The sequence below is a fragment of the Psammomys obesus genome, unplaced genomic scaffold (assembly GCF_907164565.1).
Source record: "Psammomys obesus unplaced genomic scaffold, mPsaObe1.curated_primary_1811, whole genome shotgun sequence".
Taxonomy (NCBI): Eukaryota; Metazoa; Chordata; class Mammalia; order Rodentia; family Muridae; genus Psammomys; species Psammomys obesus.
In genome coordinates, this window is record NW_026596131.1 from 3,039,392 (window position 1) to 3,049,840 (window position 10,449).

The following is a 10,449-nucleotide window of genomic DNA, read 5'->3' on the forward strand; positions in this document are numbered from 1 at the left end:
ACGGTGGTTCACAACCATCTGTAGCTTCATTTTCAAGGACTCCAATGCCCTCTAGACCCTGTGGGCGTGTGATACACATACAGGCAAGACACCCATACACATAGATAAATCTAAAGAACAAAATGCATTAAAATGTATTTTTTTTATCTGGGTGTTGGTGATGCATGCCTTTGATCCCAGCACTCAGAAGGCAGAGGCAGAGGCAGGCAGATCTCTAAGTTCGAGACCAGCCTGGTCTATAGGTTGAGTTCTAGGACAGCCAGAGCTACACAGAGAAATTCTGCTTCAAAGAAACCAAACCAAACAAAAAGGTATTTTCTATCATTCCCAATGATTACCATTATGATTTTAAGACATTTTGTTTTAAACTTTAGGTTATACAAACATATTTTAAGTAATGTTTTTCTGGTTAATGAGTAATACATGTCCGGTATAGAAATTTGGGAAATCAGAAAATTACAAAGGAGAAAAAGCTCAGAAATGACCACTGTTCTACATGCACTCTATCCAACTTGTTTTGACATCACATGTAAAAAAAAAATTACATAGTTCATGATTATTCTGTAAAATCAGTTTAATATCCAGATTTTTCCCATTTAGCACAAGACTCCTCCCTGCTGCGTTAAGCAGGACTCAAATGCAAATGGCGCGCTGCGCCCTACATTATTCTACAAGTGTGCATTCTCCTACTGATTCGTAAGTTTTCCCCTGCATTTTTCTGCAATGACTGCTCCTGCTCAGAACCATTGCTCGATTTGTTAGACTGAGCCCTGGGACTTGGGTTGCCCTGAAGCCAAGGGCATGAACTCTATCAAAGCGGAACCTTCTTTTCAGAAAAAGAAGGACCTTCCCTCAGCACATGCCCCCTGCAGCCTTCCCGGTGTGTTGTCTTCAAAGATGACAGAACAGAATTCTGCAGAAGCAGACTTTTTTTTTTCTGAACTAATTTTTCGAAAGACACCTTCAGTTTCTTCTATACTTCCCCATGGACAAACATTGGTAATTTAGGTTTTCCTGGATAAGTTTTCCATTTCTTCAGGAATGTTTCCATTTCTTAAAAAAAAAGAAGATTGAAAATGTATTTTATATGCTCTTACTTTATATTTACTTATCTTAAGGCCAGCTCTCACGACCTTGCCCGGGTTAGCCCTAAACTCCTAGACTCAAGCAATCCTCTTGCCTCAGTTTTCTCATATCAGCCAGAGGGTCACAGAATTAATTACCTTTTACTTAAAAAGAAAAAGTAACAGTTTATTGAGATATATCCCACACCCCATCATACAGCATTGTTCAGAGCCACGGATGTGACTGGATGGTACCGTGCTTGCTGAGCACGTGGGAGAGCTCAGCTTCGATTCCAGGTAAGAGAGAAGTAAATAAATAAATAGGTGCCAGCAGGATGGCTGAGTGGGCAGAAAAACTCGCCACACGATGACAGGAGTTCAATAACTGGAGCCGGTGGTGAAGAGAGAGAACGGATACCCAAGGTTGCCCTCTGACCTACAGGTGTCACCTCCACTTACATCCTCCTCCTCCACACGATGATAAATAAAGTATACAAGGGCTGAAGAGATGGCTCAGCAGTTAAGAGCAGCGGCTGCTTCTCCCAGGGGACACAGGCTCAAGTCCCAGGTGTAACTCCATTTCCAGGTGAGCTGACGCATTCTTCTGGCTTGCACGAGGTACACAGACATGCATCAGCAAGCACCCATACATAAAAAAAAAATAAACTGAAACGCACAAAATTCCATAGTTTTAGCATTTGCAGTGATACAGCCATGTCACTTTCTAATTTTACCTGTTTATTTATTTATTTGTCTGTTTCCTTATTTGTTTAATTATTTATTTTGAAACAGGCTCTCATTGTGTAACTCTGGCTGTCATGGAGCTCCACATGCTGTCAAGTGATAGGACAGAGCAATTACCTCGCACGGGTGAGGCCCACGTCAAATCCCCAGGACCCCACACAAGAAAGAACATTTGAGCATTTTACGTACAGCTTTGCCGAGGGTTGCAATCACATCTATTTCCAGCAACAGGTAAAACCGTTCTTCCACATGAAAGCACGCACACAATGTTCATAGCAGCGTTACTCAAAACAGCCAAAGATCAAAACAACTCACAAATCCACTAACTGATGAGTTGATAAACAAAATGTGCCAGCTACATTAGAATGACAAGAGAATGTTCTTCTCAGCCATAAGAAGCAGAGAAACACTGATTCCTGCTGGAACGTGGAAGGACCTTGAAAACATCCTTGGCTGGATGTGGCAAGGCAGGCCTATAATCCCAGCATTTAGAAGGCTGAGGCAGAGAGATTGCAAGTTCTAGGCCAGGCCAGGGTACATTGTGACACTGTGTCTTCAAACAAAACAGCCATATGTTGCATGATCCCATTTATAGACATTGCTCAGAATCAGCAAATCCATGGAGGCAGAACAGAGTTAAGTGATTACAGCTGGGCTGGAAATGGGGGACTTGCCGATCAATGTAACTCTGGGGCTCTCTCTGGGTTGATACAAATCTAAGATTAGAAACCGGGTATAGTGGGCACACATACCCACTTTAATCTTCTTAATCTCAGAACTCAGGAGGCAGAGGCAGCCATATCTTTTGACTTGGAGGTTGTTTGTGGTGCTGAGGATTGAATTTCTAGCCTCTTCCAACTCGCATGTGTATACACACACACACACACACACACACACACACAAACTGTTCTGTGACAAAACTTTTCCTGGAAGACGCAACACACTCATCTACTCACCCCAGAGAGAGAACCCACGACAGACTAAAGTGTGGATAGGACCAAAGTTTAACTTGGTGAAACATGAGTTTTATTGGTGAATGAGGAGTTTCAGTAGCAGAAATGACCAACGACAGCTGCGGGGGACCCTGCAAACCGCACAGCCTGCAGGCAGCTCAACAGGTTGGTGAGTGTCCTTTGCTGGTGCTTCAGCTGGCCTAAACCTTTTCCAGGCAGCGTCTGGTTTCCGTTTCCTCCAGGCAGCAGGTCTGGTCTGAGTCTTCTTTGCAGCTTGGTTTCATTCTTCTGAGTAGAACTCTACGCTTTTACTGCTTAGTCTGGTAGGGAGGGACCTAATGAATCCAGTCAGTTAGTTTCAGGGACATCCTGAAGCTCTTTCATTGTTTACTTTCCTGTTTAAGGAGCTTCCCTGGGGGCTGGAATGTTTCAGTCTGAGAGGAAACTGTTACATAACAACACACAATATACACAGACACACGTGTTCGGTTGTATTTTATCTGTATGTGCATGGATGTTTTACCTACATATATTCCTGTGCAAGTATGTGTGTGCTTGGTACCCACAGTGGTCAGAACAGGGCATCAGATCCCTTAGGGCTGGAATTACAGCCAGTTGTTAGTCACCATCGAGGTGTTAGAAACCAAACTCAGGTCCTCTGGAAGAGCAGCCAATGTTCTTAAACAGAAATGACACAAAACCAGCTTGACCCATCTCTCCAGTTCCTGGGGCTTTTGTTTTTGAGACAAGGTCTCTAGCCCAGGATGACCCTAATCTCATTATGTGGCTGAGGCTGACTGAGAACTTCTGATCCTCCTGCTTCCACCTGCCAAATGCTGAAATTATTGCATCAATCGCCACATGCAATTTTTTAAACCTCGTATTTCCTTTAACGCCATCATCCCATTTCTCAAAATATGACTTAAATAAATAATACACAAAGCAGAAAAATCATTAAGCAGACAGTTGTTCATTGCTAATCATATAATTTAAGCACCACCTTTTTTTTCCCCTAAGCTTCTCCAGTGAAAGGGACAAAATAAGGATCAGGTTCCTTAATCATTAAAATTTCCCTAAGGACACCTTGCTATCTTTCTTTTCTCCCAAGGGAAAAGCAGTCAGTCTCAATGGGGCCACGCTGGGAGACGGTTGCTGGGTGGCTCTCCCATAAGGTCACGTTAAAAGGAGGCTGTCAGGCACCTGGCCACCTCTACCCACTTCCCCAAGAAGGCAGGTGCATGAGGCACTCGTGTGGTGCATAGATATCAATGCGAGCTGACATTCAAATGCATGAGATAAAAATAAAAACAATTATCAAATCGATACAGTTACTTTTATAAAAGTGTGTTTGTTTCTCTCACTCTCACTCTTAACCTGGCTATCATATAAAATGAGACTGTTTATAACATACTTCACAGCACAAGAACTGAGCAGTTATTACTGCACTCTTCACCCTCTAAATAAATCTGGTTTTCTCCCAACATTCATCCCGGGGCACTTGTACTTTGTAGGGATCTACCGGTGTTTCCAGAACCTCTGCCTGCAGCTCAACCTCCTCCCCGAACCCCTACTTCCTATCCTCTAACTCCTCCTCCCCTGGCTGGTAGGAAGTCCAGCACTAGTCTCTCCCCTGCTCAGTGATTGGCTATAAACTGCTTTATTGACGTAGCAGGGGACCATTGGGGAGCAGAGTTTATACAGTCTTCAACCCCATCAGAGACTTAAGAAGGAATAAATATCACCTAATATGGAGGAAGGGCAAGCAAGTAGCTTCCACAAGTATAGAAATGACAAGAGATATTTGGCTGCCTGGACAGTTCCCCAAAATTCTTCTGTAACGTTGGAGCATCATCTTTAGCCTTCTGGCCCAAAATAATTGACAGACTTTTTGTGAAGCAGGAACAGACCTGTCTCCTTCTCAAAAGAGCCCTAAGTTGAGCCACCTTGCAGTAACCCAGCAAGATGAGGAACATAAAGGGAAGAGGAGGGGCACTCAGTAGTGTTCTCCAGGCCTTTGAGGAAACACGGCATTGTTCCTCTGGCCGCATACATGTGAATCTACCAAAAGGGTGACACTGTAGACATCAAGGGCATGGGCACTGTTCAAAAAGGAATGCCCCATGTTACCACGGCAAAACTGGACGGCTCTACAACGTCACCCAGCATGCTGCGAACCCAGCACCACTGTGAGCAAGCAGGTTAAGGGCAAGATTCTGGCCAAGAGAATCAACGTGCGCATTGAGCACATCAGGCACTCCAAGAGCTGGGATAGCTTCCTGAAGCTTGAGAAGGAGAACGACCAGAAGAAGGAGGCCAAAGAGAAGGGCACCCGGGTGAAGCTCAAGCGCCAGCCTGCGCCCCCAAGAGCAGCACACTTTGTAAGGACCAACAGGAAGGATCCAGAGCTGCTGGAGCCCATTCCATACGAGTTCATGGCCTGATGTGCAAAAATTAAAGGCCTGGACTGTATTTAAAAAAAAAAAAAAAAAAAAGCCCTAAGTTAATAAAATCTTTAAATGCCATATTCTGTAGATCTCTGGCGTTTTTGAAGACCATTTATTTATCTAGCTTATCTAAATTGTTTTTAGCTATTTTTATCAATCTAAGAAACATATTTTTGTAATTAACTAAACTAGTATCTGACATTACCATGAGTTTGACTGCTAATCTGCATTTAATTATCCTAAACAGTTGGCAATAGAAGCTCTCAAAAAGAGACTAGAATTTAACATTGCAGCTCTAAAAATTACATAGGTACAATACCTTAGTATGTTGTAATATAATATAACACAAAGATCAACAATGCAAGATTTTTGGCTTATTAATGTTCTTTGGTCCAAAAGTAGATTCAATGCTCTACCCTTTTACTTACCATGTCTATAACCAACCCCTTTAAACAAGGACAAACACATATCACCCATAGAATGACCAAAAACCATCCACCCCCTCTTGGAAATGAGGTGTAGTTTTCTTAAATCACTCCTGCTGATTTGGGATGTAGTTTTTCTTTGGGGAATCCAAGAAAATTGGGATACCGTCCAGTCTTAAGAAAGCTAGCTGTTACTTTTGCTGACCGGTCTCTGCATGCTGAGAAAGTTCAGGGCTATGCAAAGTTCTGACTGCATCCGTCTGTGATGCTGGATGATCTAGCCAGCCATTTTAAAATTGTCCCAGATGCAGATTTTTGAGGAAGCAGTGTCATTAAGGCCATCTGTGAGGAAGGACCATCTGGGCTACTTGTCTTCATTTTTATTTTTTTTCATTTTTATTTTTTGGTGTCTGGTCCTCTTGCTCTGCAAAATATTAACTTTCAAAGGCATTACACATTTTGTGTTAATGTACATACAGACTATACACAGAGTTAAAGATGATCAGTGAAAGGTGATCCTCTGCTCTCTATTCAAGCAGGTAAGAAACTGAACTAAAATACACATTTTTATCTCTATGCCATTAAAACAAAAAAGCTAGCATGATAAGTCCTGGGGATTTTGTAGCCAAAGATTTATTGGCTATGCACAGCTGAAGTCCTGGGTGCAGACTTTTTCCTGTCTCAGTTGGTCTCAGAGCGGTTCCCATGTGGAGGGCTCCGCAAACTACATTACCTGACCTGTTTGATTTTCTTGATTTCTCTCCTTCTGTCTGCAGCCAAGATCTTCAGGAGGCCTTCTGCTGTCATACCTGATTTTTATCAGTTTTGATGGAACCCATAAATAAATAAATAAACACAGGAGGTATACAGAAAGAAGGGAAGCTCCCAACTGTATCCCAGCCCCATTGTTAGGAACCAGCCAGCATAGCTATAACGAGACAAGCAATACATCATCTTTTCACTAATTGCTTTTTTTAAGCTGTCATTCAGAGCAGTACAGAGTAAGCATCAACATATAGCTGGGGTATAGGATAACTTGTTTTAAATGTATTTACATACATACATTTGTTTGTGTGTGCGCGCGCGTGCGAGTGGCTGATCTGTCTAGATGAACCTCCATGGGCAGGCTGCCGTCCAGTTTCACCCAGATCCCTTCACCCACGATTGCTCTCAAGGACCGCAGAGCACCACAGTCAGTCCGGGTGTGGCCTCCGGGGCTCTTCTGATTCTGTTTGGTACAGGTTTTTCGAGTTGGCTTAGACAGAGTACTCCTCTGAGCAGCGAAGACTGCTACGTCCGTCCCACTAAACTTTGTCCCCCGACTCACCAACTGGCGAAGCTGGGATTTTATGGACATTTTTCAGCTAAAGAGCTGGTGCAAACGCCAGCGTCCCAACCGCCACCGGCTTCAACGGCCGTGGCCGTGGGGACGGTGAGTTCCCTCAGCTGCACAGGAGATCTCAGTTCGGCTCCAGCTCCAGCAGGGTCCGAGAGATGCCAGAATCCGTCTCCAGCTTCTCTCCGCTGAGTGCCTCACTCTTCGTGGAGCACCTGCTCAGAAAAAGGCCAGCTCTGACCAGAACTGCTCCTACCTGGGTGGTCTAGTCAGCCTTTCTGAGTCTTTGGCCAGTTCATCAAGCACATAATAGACTCACGCACTTGTTTCCTTCAGGGCTGGGCTGGGATAGTTTGCCCTTTTCCCATGAAGCCATTGGCTCCATTCTTTCCTCGGTTTATAGGAGCCTTGTATACAGTCGGGAAACGGGTCCATTCTGTATTTCAAATGAAAATGCATTGCCCTGGATTGTCTTCTGACTTCATTTGATTTCCACCAAATGATATAATCATTATTTACCCATTTATTTGATGGATTCTGGCCTTAGTTACACACTTGGATGAAATTTCCATTTATTAAATAATAAAATATTCTCCAATGAATTTTTCAAGGGATTTTTACAGGCTTCCTTTTTCTTTTCTCTCTTTTGACATCTGATTCATCTGGAATTCATGCCAAAATAAAAAATTAAATTTTTCCCCTAAATAGTTACTCAGTTGCCCCTGCACTATTTTTGTAATTATCAATATTTTTCCATTAACTTACCATATCTTAAATTTCACTGTCAACATTCAAATGACATTTCTTTACAAAAACAAAATATTGAGTGTAGTTATTCTATTTCGTTCCCTTTCCACACTGCATTTATGAGCCAGTACCAGGAACATTTTGGGTATTCGGTAAGAGAGGCCCGCTATACAATTCTGGCTAAAGCCTTCTCTTATGATTTCCCTTGACGAATATTACCCATTAAAAGCTACCATTATAGGGCCGGTGAGACAGTTCAGCCAGTAAAGATAGTTACCGCCAAGCCCAGGACCTGGGTTGGATCCCTACGGCCCACGTGACGGAAAGAGACAACCCACTCTTGACCCCTGCACAGCCACAGCAGTACACACACGGTAAGGAAATAAAGAAATGCAAGTTTAAAAATTTCAAGCTATAGCTACGAAGACTATGTCAGGGCTGGGAAGCCAGCTCAGCTGCCAGGCACCCTGGCTGTTCTCACTGAGGACCAGGGTTCAGTTCCCAGCGCCCACCACACAGTGGTTCACAACCATCCAGAACTCCAGTTCCAGGTCCACCTCCTCCAGCACTAGCTAGGTACCCAGGGCACACACACACGTGTTTTACTCATCCTCGCAAAATAAATAAGTCTGAAGAATGTTTTTAAAGAATTTGTCAAAACATGGGAGGAAATGCTTCCAGCGAAACTTGCCAAGTGAAACAGGAAGGAAGCTTCACAGAAAAGCCAGCACTATGACTACATTCCGCAAACACGCACAGAGGAGAGTCACATGGCCCGACCCCAGAAGGCAGAGTGATTTTGCTGGAATGTGGGATGACTGATCCCTCCCCCCTTCCAATCCCCTCCCCAGCGTCTCTGTGAAGTGGTGACATCAGCATAATTTTCGAAGTTTTGCTTTTTTTTTTTTTTTTTTTAATAACGGCGTTTTGCTCGTGTGTGTTTTTCTTTCCCTGCCTCAGGAGACTTTATGAAAATGAAAGTCAAGAAATAAAGGCTTGTAAACCCACAAATATGGGGGGGGGGGTGGAGGTGGGGAAGGACAGAGAAAAAAAAAAAGATCTCATGGTTGGAAAATTCCAGAATGTTTTGGGAGGGAAGGAGCCGGTGGGGGAGTGTAACAGGCACCACAGAGCTGTGAGGGGAGAGACCAAAAGCCTAGGCGGGGTGGTGATTAAAGCCAAGTGTGTCGCCTGTGGACAGGACGGGAGACTCCTCCTGGGAGACAGGGCTGACTCACTGTGCGTGCCCTCGGGGCCAAGACACCTAAAAGTGCTCTTGCCTCTGCACAAGGGCCACTCTGTCTAACATCTCCAGCTTCTACTCTGGAGTGGCAGAGAGTCGGTTAGTGTCTGGGAAGGTATGTGAACCGCTGGAGGAGGTCACTGCCGGTCAGGAAACCCTCTAAGGCATCCAGGAGCCAGCTGTCACCAGGGGTGGGCCAGTGCCATCTCCAGCATTACAAGAGGAGGAGGAAGAGGAGGAGGAAGTTTTTAACTGGAGCAGCGATGGCATTGACAGGATTAAGGTGAAACTCCCAGGCCTGGAATTATCTACCCAGCAACTACTTCCTCTAAAAGCTAAAGACTCGGCCTCCTCGGTCCTCAATCACTAACTTCATTTTCCCCTTGTTCTGAAGTCCTATCTTAAGGGCTCAGCTCTCGTGGCCCTCCCCACTCCATCTTGCTGCTACATGCCTGGCTGCTATAGAAAAGGAGCGCGCTGTCCTTTTCGCTCCTGCTCGAATGAACCAAAGGGCTTCCCAGGAGGTAGAGCTACGGGTTCCTGTTTCTTTCTACTCTCTCACCTGATCTCATGGGTGGTTTTCTCTGGTTGGCTTTCAGGTTTTGTTTTGGTTTTTGAGATCAAGTTTCATGCAGTCCGGGCTTGGCCTCAGATTCATAATGTAGCTGAAGACAACCCTTAATTCCTGATCCCCCTGCCTCTACTTCTCAGGTCCTGGGATGACAGGTATGCACGAAGCTGATGCGGTGTTGGGGATTGAACCTAGGACTCTGTATGCTCAGCTAACCTGCCGAGCTGCACCCCCAGGCCCCAACTCCATGTATTTTGTTCTAGTGATGGAGGGCTGACGACGAGTGTTCGATGTTCTTGTCTGCACTACTGGGACATGACCCAGGGACTCACGCATGATAGGCAAATGCTCTACTATTGAGCTACATTCCCAACTCTCTTTATGTTTATATTATTTTATTTGCTGATTGGTTTTTAATTCTTGTTATTTATAAATTGGCGTGTGTGTGTGCGTGTGTGTGTGTGTGTGTGCATGCGTGTCACGGTGTAAATGTGGAGGTCAGAAGACCACTTTGGGGAACTGGTTCTCTCCTTTGGGTCCTGGGGTTCAAATTCAGGTCATCAGGCTTAGAAGCAGGCAATTTTACTCACTCAGCCACCTCACTTGACCTTATTTATTGTCTTTAGGGACAGGGTCTCACTCTGGGGTCCAAACTGATCTGGGACTCACTGTGTAGCTTCCAATGGCTTTAAATATGCCATCCTCCTGCATCAGCCTCCCAAATGCTAAGATTACATGCATGTACCACCACACCCAGCCAAACATTAGCGTTATTTTTGTCTCCCTGTGTTTTCACAGAATCCACACCTGAGCCTATCAGCAGATCCTCTGACCACCCTCCACCCAATCTCTTGCCTGTCTCTTCTGCTACCACCATCTACCCAAACCCCCAATCTCAACCTAACTACTAAAGTCCCCTCCT

At 44.6% G+C, this 10,449-nt stretch overlaps 1 pseudogene; it reads left to right on the top strand.

Moving 5' to 3' along the window:
• Window positions 1-2,866: 2,866 nt before the first annotated feature.
• LOC129665646 (60S ribosomal protein L21-like) lies at window positions 2,867-5,202 on the top strand (annotated as a pseudogene).
• Window positions 5,203-10,449: the final 5,247 nt, after the last annotated feature.